This window comes from Mirounga angustirostris, unplaced genomic scaffold (assembly GCF_029215605.1).
Source record: "Mirounga angustirostris isolate CCGP_5_RB_7025 unplaced genomic scaffold, mMirAng1.0.hap1 SCAF_16, whole genome shotgun sequence".
In the NCBI taxonomy this organism is placed as follows: domain Eukaryota; kingdom Metazoa; phylum Chordata; class Mammalia; order Carnivora; family Phocidae; genus Mirounga; species Mirounga angustirostris.
In genome coordinates this window covers 55769869-55782273 of record NW_026991724.1, presented here as the reverse complement: position 1 = coordinate 55782273, position 12405 = coordinate 55769869, and the positions used below count along the sequence as shown (strand labels likewise).

The 12405-nt window shown below is 42.4% G+C and overlaps 1 protein-coding gene across 10 annotated transcripts in view; it reads left to right on the top strand.

Moving 5' to 3' along the window:
* LOC123856088 (KRAB domain-containing protein 5-like) overlaps positions 1-12405 on the top strand; it is a 212269-nt gene that overhangs the window by 78741 nt on the left and 121123 nt on the right. For all 10 annotated transcript variants that reach the window (XM_064581750.1, XM_064581748.1, XM_064581745.1 and 7 more), the window contains exon 3: positions 717-810. The gene's annotated coding sequence lies outside the window, so the exon portion shown is untranslated. The remainder of the gene's footprint in view (positions 1-716; positions 811-12405) is intronic.

The following is a 12405-nucleotide window of genomic DNA, read 5'->3' as shown; positions in this document are numbered from 1 at the left end:
AAAGAGTCCTCCGTGCATCAGGCCACTGATACGTTTGTCTTGTTAACTGATGTTAACTTTGTTCACTTGGTTCGGGGTCTTTCTGCTAGATTCCCCCAGAAAATGCGGGCTCTCACCTTTCTTTACAGGAGATATTGGCCTTTGCAAATAAAGGTACTAAATGGTCTTTGGTTTCATGAGTTTCCATTTAATCTGCATAGTGTCACAGATATGCTCTCCTTTATTGCCTTTTTTTTATTTTCAGCAGAATGAAACAAGTACTTTGTAATTTCTGTATATTCAAGTTTCTTAAAATTCTGTAGTGTAATTCAGCACAAATGATTATTTCCTTGAAATAACATTTGTTGGTGTAAGGAAGGAAGTATTCATGATGTTTTGTCTTGATTTCAGCCTTACCATTCCGTGAGGTTATCTGTAAACTTCACTCTAGTTTAGTGATAATTCTACAAACTAACTGGCATAAAACACTGTTGCCCACATCTTAAAATCAAGTATCTATTCCTTATTTCTGATTCAGCAGTACTTGGAAGTGGAATTCAGGAGCTGAACATGGAAAATCCTTCCTAAGTGTTCTAAAGAGGCCATCAGGAAACAGTGTTTGGAGAAATAATTTTCTATATGCTTCTGTAATGTGCTCTCGTCTCTACCGAACATAGTGCTGGATTTGAAATTGTAGATTCTCTGGCAAGAGTCATGCTTCTTTTTCTTGTCAATAGGTCTTGCTGTCTGTAGTCTGGATCTGGTCAACTTCTTTGGAAAAGTAAAGAACCCAGCACATGAAGAGAAAGGAGACAGTAGCCACACACCCAGGTAGGTGGGAATGAATGAAGCAGATGACACAGGTCGGGGCCAAAGGTCAGAGGAGAAAACTTGACCTTAAAATGTGGTTTGGGATGCTCTGCTTGAATGGAATGATTCTGGAAGTCAACGTTTAATTCTCTGGTGGTCACAGAGGGACATCTCCTGTCCCACTCTTCACATGCTCCTACATCCTTTAAGGACTTCCCTTCTGTTCTAGTGTCTTCCATGGCATTCACAGTGAGATCCAAAAGCCTCCCCATGGCCACTAAGGGTCTATGTGACCCAATTACTATTCCATTGCTTTCGGGGGTATGGGAAAATCTGCACACACAGGGAGTTTCTAAGTGGAGGCCCCAATGTGATTTACTCCTTTCCCAATCCTGGGTGCACTTGTCTCCTGGAGACACGCACAAATTCTCATACAACATCATGAATGCGGGGGTATTGCGAGGACTGACCCTCCCCTATCAAATCTTATGCAGAGTAGCCTTCCCTATGGAGGTTTCCCCATTGACCAGACTCTGTGCTCTGTCTTTAGAAATGTACCTGGGAGCTTCAGTGTTTACATTGGCCTCACAGTGGAATATGCTGGGCCCCTTCATTAAGACCTAACTGATGCTAGGCCCTATCAAGGACTAAGTGACAGAATCTTTGTGGTTGGGATGCTGGACATGGTAGTTCTAAAAACTACACAGGAGATCCCAACATGAAGCCATAGCTGAGAACTACTTTTCAAACATTGTTTGTCAAAATTTCACGAATATACAAACCGTTTGAAGTTCCCATTAAAAACAGAATCAGGGGCCCCATACTCTGGTATCATGACTCCCTAGGTGTGGATGAAGCCCATTAGTGTGTATTTTTAACACTCATGAGGTTGCTGTCCCCAGACTTCATTTCCAGTAGCATTATGTTAGAGCAGAAGAGCACATCTGAGTCCCTTATACCAAACTATCCTTTCTCAACACAAATACTGCCCTTCTCAGTGATGACTACTAACAAGAAAGATGACATTCTCTGCTCATCCCATACAAGTTAGGAAGGGACTAGATAAGGTTGTGTTGTCTGAGCAAAGTTGTTTTGGATAAATAGTATGTGCTCATTCATGAAAGGAATGTTTATTGAGCATCTACTACATACTCCAGGTATATGAGGATGCACCGTGTCCAGGATACTGTGCTGGGAATCTTACATGCATTCTGCATGTTAATCGTTCTAGAGCCCTGGGAATTGGGTACTATATGATCATTTTTTCGAGAAGGATTTGGATGCTGGGTGTGCCTCCCTGGGATTGTAGAGGTTCTTTCTCTTTTTCATTATCATTAATCTTAAAAATAATCTTGGGTGTTATAGCACAAATACAGAGAGCAGACTGGGAGATAGGAAGGGTGGATTAGAGGCTCTGAGATAAATTTGAGGGGTCCATCATTTGCATTTATGTATTTGATTAATTTTAACGTGTGGACTATCAGTGGACATCCCAGGAATGGAAAGTGGGATGCTATGCGTTATCTTGGAAGCGGTGTTTTAACCAGAAAGGTGAAACTGCCTCCCCAAATTTTAAGTCTCTTGCTTGCTTTATCTGAGTCTGCACCTCAGGAAAGTGTGAATGCTAGTTTGGGCCACCCGGGTGGAGTTGCCAGAAACTCTGTTCTCTGAGTTGTTCTGAGAAGGGAGGCACAGGGACTGACATTGGAGTCGTGGAGGGCAATTTCGTGGTCTAAGGTTATTTTCCACAGAATCTGAACAGACAATTCCCTGTAAGTCTCCGTAATCCCCATTTAGGCAGAGGGACTATTCCCGATGTAATTTCTGGGCACCTGAGCTCTGTGCACACAATGCTAGGTCCAGAATAAGAAACAGGAATCCGGGGGCTTCAGTGGTTCCACTGGAGGTGGGATTGACCGGCGCCATATGCATTCATACTGCACAGGGTGATCATGGATGTCCAGTCCCTGATCTCCATCTGTTCTGGGATCCTCTGCACTGTGGCAGATGACATACTCAGGACCTTGAGGGGTTCACCTCTGTTTTTAGTGTGCACATGTGTGAAGTTTTGGCAACAGGAAAGGCAGAAACGGGAGAGGGCAGGTAAACTCTGGGTGCAATAACAGTGTTGGTCAGAGGGAGGACTGGGCTGAACATAGACTCTGGTCCCAGCTTGCCTGAACTGTGAACTCAGGTGTGTGGGCTTGGTTGAGATGAAATTCAGGTGTGGTGCTCTGGAGACCCCCCCCCCCCCCCCCGCTGGTGAAGGGAAGAGCACAGGACTGCAGGTTGGGGCCCAGAGAGGAGCTGGGCGTACCACAAGTCCTCTCTGCGCATGCGCAGCACTTGTTGGGCAACTCTATCTGCGCAGGCGCTATGGGGAGCCATTACCAAGGGTGAAGTCTGGGGAAGTGAGGGCAGAATCGCATTGGTGTGTTGTGCGCATGTGCAAAAGTGAGCGGAGCGGGGCGGGCACATCTGTCGCACTGTCTTCTGCGCACTTGCAATGTGGGTGAGGAGTTTAGGCCACTTGAGAAACTGGTCCAAAGGAAAGGTGGTACCGTGTGATCTTTAGCGATGAAGCGATTTACGTTCAAATTTTCCAGAGTAAATTTGACCAGTAGGTTTGTGTTTTCAAATGGTTAGTCTTGCGCCACCTGTAGGAGGTTGCAGTGAAGTTTTTATGGAGAGCTTGTGGAAGGGCAGTATTTGATTGGATATACCCTAAGCAGTTGCCTTATTTTTGGAAGGCCTAGTTGACGTAATTGTTTGTTCTTAAGTTCATTTCCTTCCTTTCCAGTGCAGTGACTGTGAATTAAGTTGTGGTTACTTTCAGAGGCTACCGAGACATTAAAGCCCCCTGAGTCCATGGCTTCCCTGTTTAATTTTTTTAATAGTGGAAACACAGTTGGTGGGATATTATGTGTTTGTGTGTGTGTGTGTGTGTGTGTGTTTTAATCGATTTGCAAGGGTAGTTCAGCAGTTGTCCACTCATTGTAAGAACGCACAGTCATGATGGTGCAACAATTTCAATTCCCAAAACCACCCAGTAAGTTACATGTGTACAAATCAAAGATCCACATTTCATGTGTGTGATAGCAGGAGACAGATATATTTGCGTGTCAACACTGAAGGAAGTGTTTCAACAAGTGTGTTACATTTACAATTACAGCGGGATATGTTTTAGAAATGCAGTAGACGACACCACCTTCCTATGGCATTGATTAAGGAAAGCAATTTTTTTTAAAGATTTTATTTATTTATTTATTTGACCGAGCACAAGTAGTGGGAGATGGAGAAGCAGACTCCCTGCTGAGTAGGGAGCCAAGGAAAGCAATTTTATTGGCAGTAATATTGATATGACAATATTTATGCAAACATTAAGTGCAAAATATTTTAATTTGTATGTGTGTTACACAATGTCAAATGGAACTTCACAGGGCACCTGGGTGGCTCAGTCGTTAAGCGTCTGCCTTGGGCTCAGGTCCTGATTCCAGGACCAAGCCCTACATGGGGCTCCCTGCTCCGCGGGAAGCCTGCTTCTCCCTCTCCCACTCCCCCTGCTTGTGTTCCCTCTCTCGCTGTGTCTCACTCTGTCAGATAAATAAATAAAATCTTTTAAAAAAAAAACCCAAAAACAAATGGAACTTCACACACACTCTGTAATTGCACAAGAAAGAGGATACACCTCATACTGATGAGCTGTTATGACAAGATCAAAGTGTTACTGCCTTGGGGCACTAAATGAGGATTTTTACTTTATTTAAATGTAAAATAAGAATTATACAATATAAACGTACAAAATAGTTGATGTTATGTCTATGTGTAGATGTTTTCTATCTCTACTGTGACAAATCTCCACACATTTAGGAGCTAAAAAAGAACACTCTGCTGATTATATATTTGAATTTCAGTGGGTTTTCCAGGTTTTCTGCTTAGGGTCCTATAAAGTCAAAATCAAGGTTTCATGAGGCATGAGATTTTCTCTGCAGCCTCTAGGGGATTATCTGCTTCCGGGACCATTCAGGTTCTTGACAGAATACACCTTTAAAGATATTTATTTATTTATTTAGAGCAGGAGCAGTGGGATGGGCAGAGGGAGGAGAGAGAGAATCTCAAGCAGACTCTGTGCTGAGCCTGGAGACTGAATCGGGGCTCAATCTCACAACCCTGAGATTATGACCTGAGGGAAATCAAGAATCAGACACTCAGCCACCTGAGCCACCCAGGCACCCTGACAGAATCCACCTTTAAAGACAATTGGAGTTGATGCTAATCCTTATGAAGGGACTTATCTGCCTCCTGTGTACAGACCTGAATTTTGTTCTGATCTACTGGATTCAGAAAAGCCATTATAATTGATTGTTGATGTCTTCTAGCAAGTTTTCTAGCATTTTGCCAAAAGTTACATATCTTTTTCTTTAGATCCTGTTCATGATATTTCCATTGGGCTAATTTCATCAAATGTTTGGCGTGGCCCTCACTGCAAGCATGTGGACCAATTGATATAAATCTGAAAAACCAGCTTGGCAACTTTGAATCAATATGTTAAATTCTTCTGCAAACCTATGGAGATCCTCAGTCACTTCGGGGAACTCTACTCAAAGTTCACCCTTATTCCAGTGAACGTAAACTGTGTCCACTTAGATCTTCAGAAGTTTTAACTTTAAGGGGGCAGATTTTAATAGGTTCAGGAGAGGAGGTAGCAGAGGGAACTTCAGATGAAAAGGAAGGTGCAAAAAAGGATAGAATGAGAGTGGAGATGAAGGGAGAGCCCAGAGGAAGATGGTTTTGGACACGGGGCCTGAGCACAGGATGGCTTCCTACTGACTGTTGACAAAGAAGGTGGGGGAGGGGAAGAATAGGCTTCAGAAGCCCTTTTCTGTGTTTGTAATTGTTTTCTTACCTTTTTCAGTTGAAAAATTATATATTGGTATGAGGCAATATGATGTTCCTGATAGGGTTTGGAACCTTCAGAATACCAATTAAAATAGGAATCCCATTCAGTTTTGTCAATTTCAGAACCATGTTTTTCCACCTCATCTTTGATAAAAGTAACTTTGGAAAGAGCAAAGAATCCAGTTATGGCCGTTGAAGTTCTAAATTACTTCTTGTTAAGTCAGTCCGTTTATATACAAAAGCCCATGAGGAGGGAAAGTATTTTTTATACCTAAGAAAGGCATCTCTTCCTTACACTGGAATAAAGGAGCATCTTGGAGCAAGATCAAGTCCATGTAAGATCAAGTACATCTCTTTCTGTTGGGTCTGAAACTGACTTCCAGTGGTAGGGCAAGAGGGCTCTTCCTGCCAAAGACCTCTGACTCCATTTTAGTGAGGTATCCCATGACTAATTTTCACAGTTGGAAAGGAAAATTTGCTTTGTTCAGGAGGCTGGCCAATGGGGAACATGGTAGATTCATGTCCAAAGACAATATACAAAGTCACAGACCAAGCAGCAAGTGTTTAAGGGGGAGGCACACAAAAGTAGTGAGTTTTTTGCCTTTTTTTTTTTTTAAGATTTTATTTATTTGACAGAGAGAGCACAAGTCAGCATAGCGGCAGGCAGAGGGAGAGGGAGAAGCAGACTCCCTGCTGAGCTTGATCCCAGGACCCTGGGATCATGACCCGAGCCAAAGGCAGTCGCTTAAGCGACTGAGCCACCCAGGTGCTCCGAGAAGTAGTGAGCTTTGACATGCTGGGGAAGCGGTGCTACAATGCTTCATCATCCTTGATCTCTCAAAGGAGCCTCACTAGCATCAGGGATGCCACTTTCTAGCATGATGAAGCTTGGTCTTCTAGGAACATTGGGTTCCTGGTTTCCCTAGCATCAGAGGTCTGTTGATCTCAAGAACCTACAATTAGTCAAGCCTTAAGTTAGAGAGCATAGGTGAGTGAGTTAGACTTACGTAGCCAACCATGCTGGGAGTAGTTACAGATTGGAAAGTTTATATTTTTGGAAAATAACATAGATACATTATTAATGCAGTATGTATTGAGCTTTTACTCTGTGCACACACATAGGATCCCTGGTGCTGTGGGACCTCAGGAACATGTAGGTGAGTTAATCCTCATAATATTTGAGGGGTTGGTACTAGATGTCCCCTATTTTCCCTGAGAATGTAGATGCTGGGCCGTGCCTTTTTGCTTCTTTTTCTTCCTTAACATTAAGTGTATAAAATAGGAGCTAAGTATAGGTTGGAGGAATATATAAAAACAAACTGGAACTTAAAAGGAAGTTCTCATTGTTGACTAAGAATCAAATTGTCATGAGATAAACAGGAGAAAATCAAATTCAAACCATATGTATGGAGGGGCACCTGGGTGGCTCAGTCATTAAGCGTCTGCCTTCGGCTCAGGTCATGATCCCAGGGTCCTGGGATCGAGCCCCGCATCGGGCTCCTGCTCAGTGGGAAGCCTGCTTCTCCCTCTCCCACTCCCCCTGCTTGTGTTCCCTCTCTCGCTGTGTCTCTGTCAAATAAATAAATAAAATCTTAAAAAAAAAAAAAACAAAAAACCCATATGTATGGAGACTCCACACAGATGTGAAAGTTTCAAAGACTGGCAAAGTAAGGTATATATCTCTTTGAGGAGAAAATCAGAAGAAAAGGAAGAAGAAGGGAGAAGTCTGGGAACTCCAAGGGAAGAGATATAATTCACAAGAAGAAAAAATGAGTAAATATTTAGTAAAATATTATTCTCTTGGCTACTCAAAAAAATAAGAAAGGGCACTTGGGTGGCTCAGATGGTTGGGCGTCTGCCTTCGGCTCGGGTCGTGATCCCAGGGTCCTGGGATCGAGTCCCGCATCGGGCTCCCTGCTCCTTGGGAGCCTGCTTCTCCCTCTGCCTCTCTCTCTCATGAATAAATAAATAAAATCTTAAAAAATAGGACAGAGAATTTGGCTCAAACAGGTCTTACTAGGTTCCTTTGTGTTTTTCGTACCTAGTATATTATCATAAGGTAGTTATGTATGTTGATAGCTCTCATCCTGGGGCAGCTTCTCTATCTAAATTATTTTTAGTCAGGAGGGTGGAAAAGACTTTTCCTTAATCTGCTGAATTTTGATTGCTTTTTAACTTAAATAATATTTCTGCCAAAGTGGTCCATCATGGGGCAGCTTGTGCTTTGCCCATACAATCTGTAGGATATTTTGTTGAATTAAATAAGACATGGAAAAAAGAAATACTGTATAAAATCACATGGAATCTAAAAAAAGTGAAATCATCAAAGTGAAGATAGAAGGTTTGTTGCCAGCAACTGCCAGTGAAGGAAATTTTGAGATGTTGGTCAAATGGTAATGTGAAATTAATTGGAACTCTCACTAAAATGGAGTCAGGGGGTTTCAGCAGGCGGAGCTCTCAAGCCCTATGACTCATAGTCATTGGCAGATCCAACAGGAAGGGAAGGTCTTGACATTATACAAACTTGACCCTGGAGATGGACTATACTATTCCAGCCAGAGGAAGATATGCTTTTCTTATCCCTCCCAGGCAACCACTGAAAAATGACCATCCTTCAAACTACGATTTTACTCCAAAGAACTTTAGTGTGTAACAGAGTTCTCAACTTACCCCTTCTCTCCTCAAAAAAGCCTCCTCCTTTGTTTCCTAGACTTGCCTATCATTTTGCCATAGCCTGTATGTCCCTAATTTGATACTGTTATTCCTGAATAAACCCATCTTTTTGTGGAAAAAATAACTGGCAGTTTTTGTTTATTTTTATTTATTCTTTTATTTGTTTACTTATTTTTAGAGAGAACAAGAGCACGAGCAGGGTGTGTGTGCGGGGGTAGAGAGAGAGGGATAGAAGGAATCCTTAGCAGTCTCCACGCTCATCGAAGAGCTGTTGGAGGGCTCAATCTCATCACCCTGAGATCTTGATGAGAGCCAAAATCCTGTCAGACGACCAACTGACTGAGACACTGAGCCACCCCTCGCAGTTTTTATTTTTAATGTTAAATATAACAACACTCAGGACACCTGGGTGGCTTGGTTGGTTGGGCAGCCAGCTCTTGATTTCGGTCTAGGTCAAGGTCTCAGGATACGGGGATTGAGGCCCATGTTGGGCTCTGCCCTGAGTGGAGACTCGGCTTGGAGATTCTTTCTCTCCTTCTGCCACTCCTCTTCTTGCTCTCTCTCTCTCTAAAATAAATAAATCTTTAAAAAATCCATAAATATAACAACACTCACTTAGATGAATAAATACTGGTGTTCCATTGTGCAGCACACCGAATATAGTGATGTATTTTACACTTGAAATTTGCTAGAATGCATCTAAATAAAGCATTATCAGCACACAAAAATCTTAACTATATGGAGTGATGGATATGTTCATGAGCTTCATTATGGTAAACGTTTTGTACGTAAATAAGGTTAAGGGGGGGCGCCTGAGTGGCTCAGGCGTTAAGCGTCTGCCTTCAGCTCAGGTCATGATCCCAGGGTCCTGGGATCGAGCCCCGCATCGGGCTCCCTGCTTGGCGGGAAGCCTGCTTCTCCCTCTCCCACTCCTCCTGCTTGTGTTCCTGCTCTCGCTATCTCTCTGTCAAATAAATAAAATCTTAAAAAAAAAAAATTAAAAAGAAATAAGGTTAACGGTCCACAGAAAAAGGGAGAAAAGACAAAGATTTCTTCACATAAGAGAAGTCCCTTTAGGCCCCCAGCCATTTTATGATGTATGCCTGCTTATGATCTATGCTGGCACCACTTACCCAAGCACCTCTTTGATGAATGTCCTGGAATATGTCAAAATTACAGAAAGACCTCAGTAGTTAATGATTTTAATGCTGCAAAAGCATGTAAATACAAACAGCCACCACAAGCCCAGAAGATAGTCTAACCATACCAGAGACAATTAATCCATGGTGAAACTCCCGTTGCTGTTTCCAAAGTAAAGATTGTCTTAACAGAGATTCTGTAGTGGCTGTTGTGGGAATTAAATCCCTTTGAGCACACAAATAATAAAGGAGCCAGAGAACTGATGATCCCCACCCTTACAGGTCCTTTGACTTCAACCAACTGGGCTTTGTGCTTTGCCCATACAATCTGTAGGATAGCACAAAGTCCAGTCGCCTGGACTGTCAATTTAGGATGCCTTTTGATGGATTTCATTCTGAAATGGCCTTTTCCAGGCCCCTTGATGAATATGCATATGCCATTAGCTTAAAACTCACCCAATTTTGTTGTTTGGGGAGCTAGTATTGGGAAATGTCCCTGGTGTTCTCTTCACTTGATACAATAAAACCTGTATTTTTCTTATTTTTGTCTTGGCGGTGTTTTTTGGCTCAACACCCACCATGAGGTGAAACCAGTTTCAGATGATAATTTCACCATGTATGTGGATATTTACTGTTTTAACCCTCAGCAACAACTGGATGTTCATAAATGGAAAACAAGGTCCTGAATGAGTACTTAAAATTAGCACTGACTTTAATGACAAAGACAGACATTTAGGCACTCAAACACATTTCTCTGCTCCCATGTGTCTGCTCTGGGGTTTCAGCAAAAAGTGAGCACCTGACATTGAGACTAGGAATAAGCAGCCAAAGAAAACTTTGCTCTCCTTCTATTTGTTCAGTGAGGGGAGAGTCTAGAGTAGGGACAGACCTAGAAAATCTTCAGAAGAAGGTGAATCTGGGTGGGGCTGTGGACGGTGAGGATTGTATAGAGGACAATGGCAGACTGCCCTAAAATGTACCCCTTGGCTGTATTGACTATTTTGAAATAAAAGCTACTTAGGAAACAGCCAATGCAAAAAAAGAACACTCTGATCACCATTTGTGTCCAGAAAGCAGGAAATCAATCTCTCATGTAATGGATAACTTTCTTGCAGAGAGAGAGAAAGAGGTATTCTTATCTCCATGGGTAGGGAATTAGGAGCTGAGAAGTTTGCATGAACAAACTTGTTACTTTTCACTACTTTACTTCCACTACCTAAATTCTGCTCAGAATTCCATACTAATTGAAGGCCCAAACAGGAGTTTTCTTTTTGCTGTTAAATTCTCACAGATGTATTGTGTCTTCTTTTTCCCGAAAACACCATAAAAACTATCTACATCAGTTATTTCTATGGGTCTCAATTTCATGATTGGCTTTTTGGGTGCATGTAATTATACTTTTTTTTTCCCTCCTGTAATCTATCTCAGTCAATTTGATTCTTAGACCAGCTAAAATAATCTTAAATGGTAATGGAAAATTATTTCTCCCCAACAATTTTTCCATAAAATCCTAAATATCGTAAGTTCAGTGTTGAAACTCTGTCCATGCCTACCTCAAAAGAAGCATTCTACTTACATACATAATAAGATTCTTGTGCATCTGAGTTAAGCATATTCTAAATTTGAGGGATTTTCATAACACCTCATTATAGTGAAAAGGGAGATGGCCATCGTGTCAGACACGGTGACACAGTGTGGGTAAAAATGGCCATTTTTAATGATATTCTTGGGTGTCCACTTACGCTACACACACGGTGTTGCTTAAATGCCATCGGAGAGAGCTCTGGTCAGTGAGATGGAGAAGTGCCCATGGAGGCAGGACTGCCCTGGATGAAAAAGAAATAACTTCCAATCAAAATCTCTATGTGCTATCAGATTTTTTTCTTACTCCTCCTTAATCTCGAAACAGGGTTTGGTACCTAGTGGTAGGGCAACCATTTGGGGGCCATGAGAGATGAAAGAGGAGCACAGCGCTGCATATCAATAATATCAGAGCAAAAACGAGGAAAAAGAGGGTACCCTGTGTGATGTCTCAGTCATTTCATCAGACATGGGCTTCCTACATATTCATTGTGTACCTAAAATATACATCTTATTTTCTATAAGCATTACTCTTTCCTGGTATAGCTGAACACATGCACACAAGCTACAAAATGAAATGGATTATTATATTTCACTTGTAATAATTTAAATGGGCATAACCTGCTACCCAACTTCTTTGCAGTGGATTCCACAACTGCTAGAAATCCCAGTTCCACTCTGGATAGGATGAGTGTAAGAACAGCAAGGGCTGTGAAATACCATGGGGATTTCTGGCCAAAATATGGGTGGATCATTTGAAGCAGAGGTGGTCACTGCCTCTGACTACTAACCTGTGTCCCCACTAATTGGCAACAAGCATAGAGCCCAGAGCACATGACTACCCTAATCATGGGCTATGTGGAATGAAGGAGGTGCCTGTCAGCTGTGAGTCAGCATCCCTGGAAGATCACCCATCTATAGGGGATCGAACCTATGTTGGGGTTATACACCTGGGATACTAGTACTTTGTGCAACCACAGCACATGCCTTGCTGATCCTGCCTATTAGAATGTCCTGAAGGCTTCATCTCCAGCTTCTACTCTGTCATGTGACATCTTTTTTTTTTTTTAAGATTTTATTTATTTATTCATGAGAGACAGAGAGCGAGAGACAGAGGGAGAAGCAGGCTCCCAAGGAACAGAGAGCCTGATGCGGGACTCGATCCCAGGACCCTGGGATCATGACCTGAGCCGAAGGCAGACGCTTAACCATCTGAGCCACCCAGGCGCCCTGTCATGTGACATCTTAAAGCGATGTCTACACTGCTTCCATCATCCAATACCTATCACTATCCACTGCCAATAATCTAGGCCTCAGGAAGATC